The sequence below is a fragment of the Arachis hypogaea genome, chromosome 15 (assembly GCF_003086295.3).
Source record: "Arachis hypogaea cultivar Tifrunner chromosome 15, arahy.Tifrunner.gnm2.J5K5, whole genome shotgun sequence".
NCBI lineage: Eukaryota > Viridiplantae > Streptophyta > Magnoliopsida > Fabales > Fabaceae > Arachis > Arachis hypogaea.
The window spans coordinates 44,193,787-44,204,680 of record NC_092050.1 but is presented as its reverse complement, the minus strand read 5'-3'; the positions used below and the strand labels follow the sequence as shown (position 1 = coordinate 44,204,680).

General features: G+C 38.5%; 1 non-coding gene across 1 annotated transcript; it reads left to right on the top strand.

The window, feature by feature from the left end:
- The first annotated feature begins 10,168 nt into the window (after window positions 1-10,168).
- Window positions 10,169-10,276, top strand: LOC112752273 (small nucleolar RNA R71). Its single transcript, XR_003176719.1, has one exon. It is a non-coding gene; the product is annotated as a small nucleolar RNA R71 (small nucleolar RNA).
- Window positions 10,277-10,894: the final 618 nt, after the last annotated feature.

The window sequence follows — 10,894 nt, the reverse complement described above, 5'->3', positions numbered from 1 at the left end:
GAGCTTTACACGTTCCTGGGCTGTTTCTAGAGTTAAACGCCAGGTTGTAACCTGTTTCTGGCGTTTAACTCCAACTTGTAACCTGTTTCTGGCGTTTAACGCCAGAATGCAACATGGAACTGGCATTGAACGCCAATTTACGTCGTCTATCCTTGAGCAAAGTATGGACTATTATATATTGATGGAAAGCCCTAGATGTCTACTTTCCAACGCAATTGAGAGCGCACCAATTGGAATCCTGTAGCTCCAAAAAATCCATTCCGAGTGTAGGGAGGTCAGAATCCAATATCATCAGTAGTCCTTTTTCAGCCTGAATCAGATTTTTGCTCAGCTCCCTCAATTTCAGCCAGAAATTACCTGAAATCACAGAAAATCACACAAACTCAAAGTAAAGTCCAAAAATGTGATTTTTATTTAAAAACTAATAAAAATATAATAAAAAGTGACTAAAACATATTAAAAACTACATAAAAATAATGCCAAAAAACGTATAAATTATCCGCTCATCAGCAAGCATGCAGTATTATATATTATTGGACATCTCTGAAAGTTAGCTTTCTAATGACGCTAGAACTGCGTGATTTGGACCTATGTAGCTCAACTTATGCTTGTTAGCCATTTCACTTATGTACAATTCAACATAATTGGTTATAAGCTTTCAAGGCCTCTGTCCAGATTAGATTATAGAATCCTTTCTTGAATCATCACCTTGAAGCAAGCTTATTTACTTTCCTTCCAAAGTTTATTTTCATTAGGTGCTTTGCACCTTGATCCAAGCCGTGACTCTAAACATTTTGTCTCAAGCTTTGCTCGACATAGAAACACACAAGCACTTGATTAGGGAGCTCTTTGAGCTTACCATGTCCTTTTAACATTTTCCATCATTGGTGCTTAGAGCCTTCGCTTTCTCTTCTTTTGGGGGGGGGGATGCTTTGCACCTTGAGCCTAGCTATGACTCTAAATGCTTTGTTTTCAAGCTTTACTTGATACATAAGCACCACAAGCACTTGATTTGGATCCTTAGTTAGTGATACTCAAAGCCTTTGGCTTCTCTTTCAACCCCCCCCCTTTTAACATGTTGTTCCTTCAAGGCTTCATCAAGTGTAAAGATCCCATAATAGTCCTCTAGTCTAAGGCCTCAAGGAATTTGTCTTAGCTTGTGTTAAACATTCTTAGTTAGTTTGGCCTTCTGAACTCACATTGTCATGCTCTCTATGATCAATCCCTTTTTCTCTCTTTTTTGTTTTTTTGGCACATGATCTTTGACCACATTTAAGATCAAGCACAATTATAATTGTGGGTTGTGATGGACAAGTAATGATATGCACTTGACTAAAAAGACTCGTAAATTCATTATATAGGATAGAACAAGATAACATATGCATATAATTAAAAAGGAAGGAAGCAAATAGAAATCAACAACCTTAGTTCTCATTGTCAGTATCTTCATCATCTTCCTCTTCAACATCCTTTTAGGCTATGTAGAGCATAGCCTCCAACACCAAACTTAGAATGGTTGCTTGTCCTAAAAAAAACAAAGAAAAACAGTTGTGATAGAAATAGGAATAATCATGATTGTCTAGTGAAAATAAGCAAGCAAAGTGGAAACTCATTCAAATAAAACAAGCAAAAATTAAAAACAAAATGAAAGGCAAGACAAATAAAACAAAATAAACATGTTGCTAATGTATTGGCCTGGGGGGTGGACCTTGCATGGGTTAAGTATGGCAACACCAAATATGGTATGAGAACACTGATAAACCACTATTTTATGGTATATTTTGGATTGAATTGAGTGGATTTTGTCAACTATTCTCACACTTATTCATGTAATTAAATTGCATATTTTTAAGTTTCCTTCCTAATTTTGTGCTATGACTGAAAACATGCTTCGTAGATAAATTACTAATTTTTAATCCTCTTTTATTACCATTTGATGACGTGATATGTGCGTTAAGTGATCTCAGGTTTATAGGGCAGGAATGGCTTAGAAGATGGAAAGGAAGCATGCAAAAGTAGAAGGAACACAAAGAATTAAAGATTTGAGAAGATGGTGTCGATGCGTACGCATGGCTAAAGCGTGCGCGTTGTAACAACCCTGGTTTTCGAGTACGCGAGATCTTTTCTGAAAGTACGGAGAACTCCGGAAGATCAGTAAGGGGAAAACCTTTGATATATCATCAAGTATCTCAATCCTCATTGTCATTATGTTATCTTTAAGCTAGAACCTTTTCCGAGGCAAGCTCGACAATGCGGTCACGAAGAACCTAGTTTTTAAACCGTATCGGTTAGGAGTTTTGATTCGGTTTTTCGTAAATAGTCTCAGTTTGAGAAACCAGACTCGATTTATGAGAGAAGAGAGATAATAGCATGATATTATCATTATATTAGTATTAGAAGCTTCTTGAATAATATTATAAAGTTACCTGGTCAGTTTTAGTTAAAAATAGAAAATCGGTTTAACTGGGTTCACAGTTTACTGGTGCAGCTTAGCACCAGCACTCTCTGATGACTTTAGCAATGCTAAGGCCTCATTATACATGTTTTACTCTCATAATAAATATGTTATTAGTGTCATTTATGCTAGTATCTCAGAAAATAATTTTTAGAGATGTTTTCACAAGTGTTCCGATACATTTAGGTTTAGTAGTTATACACCTGAGATATTTTAATATTATTTTAACCCACCTCCAAGCCAACCAATCACAACTCACCCTACACCCCCAAAACCCCCAAGGCTGGCTCATTTTCACTTTGTGGCCGAAAATAAGAAGAGAGAAAAAGAGAGAAAAGTTCTTAGTTCCAAATCTTCAAAGCTTGATTTCGGCTGAACTAAAACTCAAATCAAATTTCCAATCCAACCAAAATGATCCTCTCTTCTTTCTCTACATGATCATATGACTTATCAAGGCTGGAATCAAGTTGAGTTGGCTGCACCATCTCTCTTTTGATTCGGTTTCAAGGAAACATGCTTAAATATGTGTTTTCTTGATGTTCTTCCTTAGGAATCATGCTTAACTTGACTTAAGGGCCAAGAAACATGACTTTCCAGCAAGTCTAAGGTTAGAAATCACCTCCTAACGTGCTGAGGGAGATTTGGTTAGTTGAGGGTTTTTGGATTTAAAGATGTTCTTGATGTGATTTAGGAGGAAAAAGTACTAAAGGACCACCTGAAAGTCTAACTGAATTAGGAGTAGCAAAACCAGGTAGGGTGTCACGAAATTAATCTTGATTATTTTGTGTTTGAGTTGTGTGAATGTTGTATGACTTGGCTGTGCTAAAAATTTTTTGCATATATGATTGATTCTTGGTGAAAATTTGGTGAAATTTTGATGAAATTTGATGAAATTTAAGCTTTGAGTTCATGTTCTTGGAGCAGCTGGAAAAACGAAACCCTAGGCCTAAATTGAGGTTCAATTTGTGTTAAAATCATGTGGAAAAGATCGGGTTTTAGTGGCTGCTAATTTATTATGAATTATAGTAAAAATCGGTTGCTGAAAAGACTGAAAAACGGGTAAAAACAGAGAAAGAATCTGAAGAATTTATGAAGAACATGAAGAACACATTGAGTGTGATAAAGAACAATGAAGAACAGGATTTAGATCCTTAAAAGGGCAAGGAAGTACAATTTTTGGTGTTTAGGGGGTTATTTGGTAATTTTTAAAAGTTAGGATGGTTAAAGTAGAAATATTAAAAGTTACGGGTGGTAAAAAGTAAATTTTAAAGGTTAAAAGTAAAAGATAAGGTAATTTTCGAAAAAATAATAATAAAATAATAAATAATAATAAAATATTAAATAATAATATTTAATTAAAAATAATATTTTAATAAAAATAATAAAATAATGCAGAAAAGGCAGTTTTCTGTAAAAGCTTTAGAAAGACAACTTTAAGCGCAGAATCTCATAATTACCTTCATAAAACACTTAGGGAGTGGTAAGAACATATTAGTGAGGCAAAGATAAAAGAAAGATAAGAAGTTGAAGAAAAGATAAAAATCGAAGTTAAAGTCTGTAAAGTATTAATGACAGAAAAACAGATAGAGACTAGCGAACGAACTAGGGCAACATAGTTAGTCCTTGAATTGCGAATACGGTTAGGTATTATATGAAAAGTTAAACTGTTTCACTATAGACTTAATTAACCTATACTTGGGGCAGGCTAACTAATCATACCGAAATTTACATAAGCTTTAAATACATACGTTAAACAGAGAAAGCAGAATAAAGTAAAGAAGTGCAGAGAAAAGAATAAACAGAGCAGAATAAAGAGACAAAGAGAAAAGAGTAATATGATAAAGAGCAGAGGACCTACTGAGAGGTCATTTATTGCATTAAGGCAACCCCAGAGATATCTATATGTTCATCTGCTGCATTGTGGCAGTCAGATAGATGATGGTGCGACCACTGAGAAACGCTTTCCTGCGGTACAGATCCATATTTTATTTCTGTAGTGGCAGAGGGGTTATTTCCTGTATACAGAAGGTGTGTCGGCATACATCCCTGCAGTGGCAGATGTGTTATTTCCTACGTGCAGTGGACCCTGTGGTGGCAGAGGGGTTATTTCCTGTACACAGGGGTATAGCCAACAGGAAAGCTGGTATGCGAAATTGTTACTCAGGTTGTGAATTGTTGTTCGAAATTGATTCCCTGGCAATGGCACCAAAAACGGATGCACAGAACCATGGTCTAAACATATCTTCACAACTTCGTATAACTGACCAGCAAGTGCACTGGGTCGTCCAAGTAATAAACCTTACGTGAGTAAGGGTCGATCCCACGGAGATTGTTGGTATAAAGCAAGCTATGGTCACCTTGTAGATCTCAGTCAGGCAGAAATAAAATAGTAATGGGGTTTTCGAAAATAAGTAATAAAAGAAGGATAGAAATACTTATGTAAATCATTGGTGAGAATTTCAGATAAGCGAATGGAGATGCAACCATTCCTCTGAACCTCTGCTTTCCTGCTATCTTCATTCAATTCGTCTTACTCCTTTCTATGGCTGGCTTTATGCAAGGGCATCACCGTTGTCAGTGGCTACATCCCCTCCTCTTGTGAAAATGGTCCAAGATGCCCTGTCACGGCACGGCTAATCATCTGAGGTTCCCGATCATGCTGGAATAGGATTCACCCTCCTTTTGCGTCTGTCACTACGCCCAGCACTCGCGAGTTTGAAGCTCGTCACAGTCATTCAATCATTGAATCCTACTCGGAATACCACAGACAAGGTTTAGACTTTTCGGATTCTCTTGAATGCCGCCATCATTCTAGCTTACACCACGAAGATTCCGATTAAGAGATCTAAGAGATACTCATTCAATCTAAGGTAGAACGGAAGTGGTTGTCAGGCACGCGTTCATAAGGAATGATGATGATTGTCACGTTCATCACATTCAGGTTGAAGTGCGAATGAATATCTTAGAAGTGAAATAAGATGAATTGAATAGAAAATAGTAATACTTTGCATTAATCTTTGAGGAACAGCAGAGCTCCACGCCTTAGTCTATCGAGTGCAGAAACTCTACCGTTTGAAAATACATAAGTGAAAGGTCTAGGCATGGCCGAATGGCCAGCCCCTCTGATCTAAGAACCAGGCGTCCAAAGATGATTCCAAAGATGTCTAATACAATAGTAAAAGGTCCTATTTATAATAAACTAGCTACTAGGGTTTACAGAAGTAAGTAATTGATGCATAAATCCACTTCCGGGGCCCACTTGGTGTGTGCTTGGGCTGAGCTTGAGTGTTGCACGTGTATACTTAGGCAAAGTATGGACTATTATATATTGCTGGAAAGCCCTGGATGTCTACTTTCCAACGCAATTGGAAGCGCGCCATTTTGAGTTCTGTAGATCCAGAAAATCCATTTTGAGTGCAGAGAGGTCAGAATCCAACAGCATCAGCAGTCCTTCTTCAACCTCTGAATCTGATTTTTGCTCAAGTCCCTCAATTTCAGCCAGAAAATACCTGAAATCACAGAAAAACACATAAACTCATAGTAAAGTCCAAAAATGTGAATTTAACATAAAAACTAATGAAAACATCCCTAAAAGTAACTAGATCCTACTAAAAACATACTAAAAACAATGCCAAAAAACGTATAAATTATCCGCTCATCACAACACCAAACTTAAATTGTTGCTTGTCCCCAAGCAACTGAAAATCAAATAGGATAAAAAGAAGATAATATACTATAAATTCCAAACTATCAATGAAACATAGCTTCAATCAGATGAGCAGGACTTGTAGCTTTTTGCCTCTTGAATAGTTTTGGCATCTCACTTTATCCATTGAGGTTCAGAATGATTGGCATCTATAGGAACTCAGAGTTCAGATAGTGTTATTGATTCTCCTAGTTCAGTATGATGATTCTTGAACACAGCTTCTTTATGAGTCTTGGCCGTGGCCCTAAGCACTTTGTTTTCCAGTATTACCACCGGATACATAAATGCCACAGACACATAATTGGGTGAACCTTTTCAGATTGTGACTCAGCTTTGCTAAAGTCCCCAATTAGAGGTGTCCAGGGTTCTTAAGCACACTCTTTTTTTTTGCTTTGGACCTTGACTTTGACCGCTCAGTCTCAAGTTTTCACTTGACACCTACACGCCACAAGCACATGGTTAGGGACAGCTTGGTTTAGCCGCTTAGGCCAGGATTTTATTCCTTTAGGCCCTCCTATCCCCTGATGCTCAAAGCCTTGGGATCCTTTTTATTTACCCTTGCCTTTTGGTTTTAAGGGTTATTGGCTTTTTGCTCTTGCCTCTTGCCTCTTGGTTTTAAGAGCTTTTGGCTTTTTCTGCTTGCTTTTTCTTTTTCTTTCTATTTTTTTTGCCTATTTTTTTTTTCCTGCAAGCTTTGTTCTTTGCTGCTTTTTCTTGCTTCAAGAATCATTTTTATGATTTTTCAGATTATCAAATAACATGTCTCCTTGTCATCATTCTTTCAAGAGCCAACATATTTAACATTCTTAAACAACAACTTCAAAAGACATATGCACTGTTTAAACATACATTCAGAAAACAAGAAGGATTGTCACCACATCAATATAATTAAACTAAGTTCAAGGATAAATTCAAAACTCATGTACTTCTTGTTCTTTTGAATTAAAACATTTTTCATTTAAGAGAGGTGATGGATTCATAGGACATTCATAACTTTTAAGACATGGTTACTAACTACTAATGATCATGTAATGAAGACACAAACATGGATAAGCACTTAACATAGAAAATGAAAAACAAAGAAAGTAAGAACAAGGAATGAGTCCACTTAGTGATGGATGCGTTTCTTTCTTGAGGAACCAATGATGTCCTTGAGCTCTTCTATGTCTCTTCCTTGTCTTTGTTGCTCCTCCCTCATTGCTTTTTGATCTTCTCTAATTTCATGAAGGATGATGGAGTGTTCTTGATATTCCACCCTTAATTGTCCCATGTTGGAACTTAATTCTCCTAGGGAGGTGTTGATTTGCTCCCAAAAATTCTGTGGAGGCAAGTGCATCCCTTGATGTATCTCAGGGATTTCTTGATGATGAGCTTCTTCATGTGCCTGTTGAGATTCATGAATGTACTCTCTTGTTTGCTCCATCCTTTTCTTAGTGATGGGCTTGTGAGATGAATCTTTCCATCTCCCCTGGCTCAGAGGTGGAAGCATTTGTCTTCCCTTTCCTCTTTCTTGAGGTTTCTCTGGCCTTAGGTGCCATTAATGGTAATGGAAAAACAAAAAGCTTATGCTTTTACCACACCAAACTTAGAATATTGCTCGCCCTCGAGCAAGAGAAGAAAGAATAGATGAAGAAGAAGAAGATATGGAGGAGATAGAGGGATGTGTGTATGGATGTGAGTGGTGAATGGAAAAGAGAAGGGATGACCATGAATAGAGAGAGAGAGGGTGAGGTGGGTGGGGATCCTGTGAGATTCACAGATCCTGAGATGATACTGTGGGGTCCACAGATCCTGAGATGATCCTGTGGGGTCCACAGATCCTGAGGTGTTCAAGGAATTACAACCTTGCACCAAATTAAGCATGTAAAATGCCCTTGCACACAACTCTGGGCGTTCAGCGCCAGGTTGGTGCCCATTTTGGGCGTTCAACACCCATTTGTTGCCCATTTCTGGCGTTGAATGCCAGAACCATGCTTGTTCTAGGCGTTCAGTGCCAGCTCTTCTCCAGGGTGTAATTCTGGCGTTCAGCGCCCAGATGCTGCCCATTTTGGGCGTTCAGCGCCCAGATACTGCCCCTTTTGGGCGTTCAGCGCCAGAACCATGCTCTGTTCTGGCGTTGAACGCCAGACAGGTGCTTCCTCCAGGGTGTGATTTTTCTTCCGCTGTTTTTGATTCTGTTTATAAATTTTTCGTTTATTTTATGACTCCACATGATCATGAACCTAAGAAAACATGAAAAACAAAAATAAAATTAGATAAATAAACATTGGGTTGCCTCCCAACAAGCGCTTCTTTAATGTCAATAGCTTGACAGTGGGCTCTCATGGAGCCTTACAGATGTGCAGAGCTTTGTTGAGACCTCCCAACACCAAACTTAGAGTTTGGATATGGGGGTTTGACACCAAACTTAGAGTTTGGTTGTTGCCTCCCAACACTAAACTTAGAGTTTGACTGTGGGGGCTTTGGTTAACTCTACTTTGAGAGAAGCTTTTTCTGCTTCCTCTCCATGGATGCAGAGAGAGATCCTTGAGTTGTAAACACAAGGTTGTCCTTATTTAATTGAAGGATCAATTCTCCTCTGTCCACATCAATCACAGCTCTTGCTGTGGCTAGGAAAGGATGATGGATTCATCCTCTTCCTTTCCAGTATCCAGGACTATGAAATCAGCAGGGATGTAAAGGCCTTCAACCTTTACTAACACGTCCTCTACTTGTCCATAAGCCTGTTTTCTTGAATTGTCTGCCATCTCTAATGAGATTTTAGCAGCTTGCACCCCATAGATTCCCAGTTTCTCTATTACAGAGAGGGACATGAGGTTTATTCCTGAACCAAGGTCACACAGAGCCTTAAAGATCATGGTGCCTATGGTACAAGGTATTATGAACTTTCCAGGATCCTGTCTCTTCTGAGGCAATGTCAGTTGATCCAGATCACTTAGTTCATTGGTGAACAAGGGAGGTTCATTTTCCCAAGTTTCAATACCAAATAATTTGGCATTTAGCTTCATGATTGCACCAAGGAACTTGGTAGCTTGCTCTTCAGTAACATCCTCATTCTCTTCAGAAGAGGAATACTCATCAGAGCTCATGAATGGCATAAGGAGGTTTAATGGAATCTCTATGGTCTCTAGATGAGTCTCAGATTCCTTAGGTTCCTCAGAGGGAAACTCCTTATTGATCACTGGACGTCCCAGGAGGTCTTCCTCCTTGGGATTCACGTCCTCTCCTTCCCTTACAGGTTCGGCCATGGTGCTTATGTCAATGGCCTTGCACTCTCCTTTTGGATTCTCTTCTGTATTGCTTGGGAGAGTACTAGGAGGGATTTCAGTGATCCTTTTACTCAGCTGGCCCACTTGTGCTTCCAAATTTCTAATGGAAGACCTTGTTTCATTCATGAAACTTACAGTGGCCTTGGACAGATCAGAGACTAAGTTTGCTAAATTAGAGGTATTTTGTCCAGAATTCTCTGTCTGTTGCTGAGTGGATGATGGAAAAGGTTTACTATTGTTAAACCTATTTCTTCCACCATTATTAAAGCCTTGTTGAGGCTTTTGATCCTTCCATGAGAGATTTGGGTGATTTCTCCATGATGGATTATATGTGTTTCCCTAAGGTTCACCTAAGTAATTTACCTCTGCTATTGCAGGGTTCTCAGGATCATAAGCTTCTTCTTCAGAAGATGCCTCTTGAGTACTGTTGGATGCAGCTTGCATTCCATTCAGACTCTGAGAAATCATATTGACTTGCTGAGTCAATATTTTATTCTGAGCCAATATGGCATTCAGAGTATCAATTTCAAGAACTCCCTTCTTCATAGGCGTCCCATTACTCACAGGATTCCTCTCAGAAGTGTACATGAACTGGTTATTAGCAACCATGTCAATGAGTTCTTGAGCTTCTGCAGGCATTTTCTTTAGGTGAATGGATCCACCTGCAGAAGTGTCCAATGACATCTTTGATAGCTCAGATAAACCATCATAGAATATATCCAGGATGGTCCATTCTGAAAGCATGTCAGAAGGACACTTTTTGGTCAACTGTTTGTATCTTTCCCAAGCTTCATAGAGGGATTCACCATCTTTTTGTTTGAAGGTTTGAACATCCACTCTAAGCTTGCTCAGCTTTTGAGGAGGAAAGAACTTGGCTAAAAAAGCCGTGACCAGCTTATCCCAAGAGTTCAGGCTATCTTTAGGTTGAAAGTCCAACCATATTCTAGCTCTGTCTCTTACAGCAAAGGGGAAAAGCATGAGCCTGTAGACTTCAGGATTTACTCCATTAGTCTTAACAGTATCACAGATCTGCAAGAATTCAGTTAGGAACTGAAAAGGATCTTCAGATGGAAGTCCATGAAACTTGCAGTTATGCTGCATCAGAGAAACTACCTGAGGTTTCAGCTCAAAATTGTTTGCTCCAATGGTAGGGATGGAGATGCTTCTTCCATGTAAATTGGAATTAGGTGCAGTAAAGTCACCCAGCATCCTCCTTACATTATTATTATTTTCGGCTGCCATCTCCTTTTTCTGTTCGAAAATTTCTAAAAGATTATCTCTGGATTGTTGTAATTTAGCTTCTCTTAATTTTCTCTTCAAAGTCCTTTTAGGTTATGGATCTGCTTCAACAAGAATGTTCTTGTTCTTGCTCCTGCTCATATGACAAAGAAGAGGGCACAGAAAAATAATAATAATAATAATAGGGATCCTTTATACCACAGTATAGAGGTCCCTGTGTGAGTG